Source organism: Palaemon carinicauda, chromosome 44 (genome assembly GCF_036898095.1).
Source record: "Palaemon carinicauda isolate YSFRI2023 chromosome 44, ASM3689809v2, whole genome shotgun sequence".
Lineage (NCBI taxonomy): Eukaryota > Metazoa > Arthropoda > Malacostraca > Decapoda > Palaemonidae > Palaemon > Palaemon carinicauda.
The window spans coordinates 35,705,388-35,710,387 of record NC_090768.1 but is presented as its reverse complement, the minus strand read 5'-3'; positions in this window follow the sequence as shown (position 1 = coordinate 35,710,387).

The following is a 5,000-nucleotide window of genomic DNA, read 5'->3' as shown; positions in this document are numbered from 1 at the left end:
ACAAATCTAGAACCCTATCTAGCTGATATACTTAAGAAAGAATCTAGAACCCTATCTAGCTGACATACTTAAGAACGAATCTAGAACCCTATTTTGCTAATATACTTATGAACAAATCTAGAACCCTATCTAGCTGATATACTTAAGAACGAATCTAGAACCCTATCTAGCTGATATACTTAAGAAAGAATCTAGAACCCTATCTAGCTGACATACTTAAGAACGAATCTAGAACCCTATTTTGCTGATATACTTAAGAACGAATCTAGAACCCTATTTTGCTGATATACTTAAGAACGAATCTAGAACCCTATTTTGCTGATATACTTAAGAACGAATCTAGAACCCTATCTAGCTGATATACTTAAGAAAGAATCTAGAATACTATCTTGCTGATATACTTAAGAACGAATGATTGTACTTAATTGCGGACGAACAATTATACAAATATGTAAGTTTGTTAGTATTAACATGATTCATCAAATACTTTTCTAATAGGCTTTCAATGTTCACATCTCAAGCACATATAAACGAGTAGGCATCACTAACAAAAAAGGCTATTCAGATGAAATGATCTGCAGAGGAATTTTCATCCAAATAACTGCACGACTAAGTTAATAAAATGACAATTATATTACCTACACAAAAATGAATAAGGACAAGATTATCATTATTTATTATTTACTAACGTAGCAGATGGATCTTCACGATTGACTTAAAATTTTCCAGATTCTTTAGCTAGGGAAGTAAATTCTATCAAAATATATAAACAAAAAACAGATTGTATGGTTGGCCTGCTGATAGACATGAAATCCATACAATTGGAAATTTCTAGGAAGTTGAATTCCAAATTATGGGAAAATTCATATAAATGTTGCACTCAATCTTTGCAAAGGTTAGTCTACTAAATTGTTAGCAGGGTTTGCCTCCCATCACTTGAATTGTTCTGTAGTTTGCGTCACCCAAGTATAATTGAGAGAGAGAGAGAGAGAGAGAGAGAGAGAGAGAGAGAGAGAGAGAGAGAGAGAGAGAGAGAGAGAGAGAGAGAGAGAGATTGGTAAATCGTAACAATTGCTTTGATAGTAACATGACGTGCTTAATGAGATAATATCTTTTAAAATAAAAAAATAGCTACTTTTTCACAAGAAAAGTATCTGGAAATAATTGGATCCTTCTTGTACCCACGAATAATGTTAAGGATTTCTATTCGAAACTACGCTCTTATCTAATTTCGTGAGGTCATGCATTGAATTTGCACTAACCATAGAAAACGTTAAAAAAAGTCTTACAGAAAACGTGCTACATCATTTTATGGTAAACAAAAGCAGATACATTCCATAATAATATTTTTTTAAGAATTTAAATTAGTTTTTCTGTTAGCTGTTGGTTAGCCTAATGTGAAAATAAAGGTTTATTAGGGCTATTTTATTAAATATGAATATGAATAAAATTTCCAATCCTCTGATATTCTATTTGTATCATTTTTTATACGCAAGATTCACTTATCAACAGAATATAATGTGATTTTCAATTTGGCAATATTTATAGTTTACTCAAAACTTTATAAAAAACAGAAAACGAGGCCACAATTCATTAATTATTCAAGCCATTTTGGGGTAAAGTGCATTAAAAAAAACTAACTTATAATAACGTTAAAAATAGTCTTAAAATATGTGAAGGAAAGTAACAATTGTGGGTATTATCGTCAAAGAAACAAATAAAAATTATTAGATTAAAAGTGTCTCGACCAGCAAACAATGAAAACTAACTTTTAAATAACAACATTACTATGATTTAAGTGTTTTATCAGGATGCTGATAGGTGCCATACGTCTTAGGCTACAACTTCTCAGCTCTTCAATTTCAATGTGATATAGAGGATAGAGTGAATGATCCAATATCAAACATTCTTAAACAGGGTTAAAATGTTATCCAAATAAATAAGGGGAAAAGCTACAAGATAATGGAAGTGGTAGAAAAGAATGAAAAAAAATATTCAATTACCAATGAGCAACGATACCATCATAAATTATTATTATTATTATTATTATTATTATTATTATTATTATTATTATTATTATTATTATTAATTGCTAAGCTACAACCATAGTTGGAAAAGCAGGGTGCTATAAGCCCAGGGGCTCCAACAGGGAAAGTAGCCCAGTGATGAAAGGAGACAAAGAACAATAAAATTCTTGAAGAGAGTAACAACATTAAAATAAATATCTCCTATATAAACTATAAAAACTTTAACAAAACAAGAGGAAGAGAAACAAGACAGAACAACGTGCCCGAGTGTATCCTCAAGCACGAGAACTCTAACCCACGACAGTGGAAGGCCATGGTACAGAGGCTATGGCACTACCCAAGACTAGAGAACAATGGTTTGATTTTGGAGTGTCCTTCTCCTAGAAGAGCTGCTGACCATAGCTGAAGAGTCTCTTCTACCCTTGCCAGGAGAAAAGTAGCCACTGAACAATTACAGTGCAAAGTTAACCCAATACGCCTTAATTTGAGTTATAATAAAAACATATGATTGACGCTATCACCATAGAATTTTTATTCATACCACCAAAGTTAAAAATATCATCAAATGCTCTTAAGAACAATTTGGAAACACCAGCAAAATATATTGTACTAAGAATATTTACGGAACCCAGCTTTCTGCTACAAATTTAAATGTAAACGTTGTTTTTTCCCGGAGTCTTGCAAGAAAAAAAAAAAAAGGTTAAATAATAAATAATCATTACAATAATGAACAAATATCCATACATTAAAAAAAAATAAAAAGTACTGGTAAGGACATCATTGTCTTACAATGAAGTAATCGGAAACTAATTTCGTAATTTGCATCTTTTGGTTTCGTTTTGGCATCAATATGCAATTTTCTGTTTTGCTAATGCAGCAGGTTGGATTCAAATTATGATTTTGGGCCACTATAGTCAATTTTTTTTAGCGAGGCAGATTTGCACCGACTCGCAGGGTTGCCCCTTTAGCTCGGAAAAGTTTCCTAATAGCTGATTGGTCGGAAGTATTTTTGTCCTAATCAGCTATCAGGAAATATTTCCGAGCTAAAAGGGCACCCCTGCGAGTCGGTGCAGATCTGCCTCGCTAAAAAAAATTGACTATAGGTCCGGTGATGATGCCTGGGAGGCCATTCTGCTCCCAAGTGCAAATGGGGTAAACGTTGCCATAGCACTATGAAATGAAGGCCTAATGTTGGACAAAGGATGGATGTACAACATATGGCACAAAAGTGGTTGCAACTTGCAGCCCATGAGACGATATTGCAGCAGATTGAGAGTCAAGTTGCAATACTCTCTGATTTAATGTTATTATAGAGCATCCGAATAATTGAAGACATTAAGGCTTTCAAGAGGAAACTGAAGGCCTTATTTTGTGAGTGTTTTGACAGTGATGAACAAACAGTAAGCGTACAATACGCATTGTGAAATGTTAAATGCTCCTGAATGTACATCATAAAACAACCGTGGAGGTCCTGTAGCGAGTAGGGTTCCCCTGCTGTACAGGACCAGATAAGCAACCATCAAAGTAAAGTAAAGTAAGTAAGTAATTTTCAATTACTTCTCTTGTACTTTATTTATTTCCTTATTGGAGCCCTTGGGCTTATAACATCCTGCTTTTCCAACTAGGGTTGTAGCTTAGCCAGTAATAATAATAATAATAATAATAATAATAATAATAATAACAATAATAATAATAATAATAGTACAGTACCTTCATGGGCAAAGAGAAACTGAATTTGTGCGTGAAACAATCGATTGTCAATTTTATTTCCCCTTCCAACGTTACTTCTTTGGAAATAAAAAAATCAGAGATATTATTTTGAAAAAAAAATACTTAACGAATTTGGTTTTGTTGTATATGGAAAAGTCCTCTGTGGATACGAATTATTAATGAACCATTATTGTCTGGAAAAAAGGGTCTTTTATTTGTCAAAAGTGTAAATCTGTGAAAGGAATGAGATATATATTATACAGGATCTGAATGTGATTAGTGATATCATGAAAATGGTGTATCTCTAGATACCATCAGTGATGATGATACGAATTAGATAACATGGCTCTCTCTTAAATGCATTATTAAATCGCAGTTGTTAACGAAGAAAGGGACAAAAAACCATGATGATTATTGAAATGAGAAAGGAGCTTAAGACAAATTTATTGCTGAACGAGATAAGAGAATGAGTATGGCTGAATTAAATCATTTACAAGGGGAACCAGTATGTGAAATCGGGAACCTGTCCCTGGTCGTCTGGTCGTCGACCTAAAATTAAATAATTTGATGAACAAATTTGAGCCATTGGGAGTTGACTAGGATTGATTTTCTACGAAAAAGGTTAGAAAGATTATATGAAGCTGTAATGAAGATGCCTGCATCCAAAATGAGGAATGAAATCTACAAAATAATGTTAAGGAAAAGAACGTTATGGTAATTAAGTCTTCACAAGCTTAAAGAAAAAAATCGAGAAGAAAAATGTGGTAGTTAATGAGTTTTAAGACTTTGCAATTGCTGTTTTAAGGAATACCTCGCAGATGGCACTGTTGTCGTTAAGTTTGTGGATACATTGACTACAGTACATAGGATGATTGAAATTATAATAACGAAAAAATAGGGAAACTCAAATCTAGAAAAAAAAAAAAATCTACAATTTTCCCAGTGAGGCCGACGACGTGATTACTATATTAGTTGACAGAAATTATATACACAATCAATATCTACTATAAATAAGAGGATTGGTAATGTTATTCCCAAAACTTGTCGCCATTAGACTGCCCATATTATCCTAAAATGTGATCCTGAAATTCGAAAAGCCATTCACAATAATGGTAATGGTTATATAGCAATGGGACACGTATGGCATATGTGATAGATATGGGGTGCTAGCTGGCTTTTAATGTCACCGATATGGTCATACTACATTGGATTTATGAATTTCGGTTAAAGTCCGGTGCTGGGCCAATTTGAGAGGGAATATTA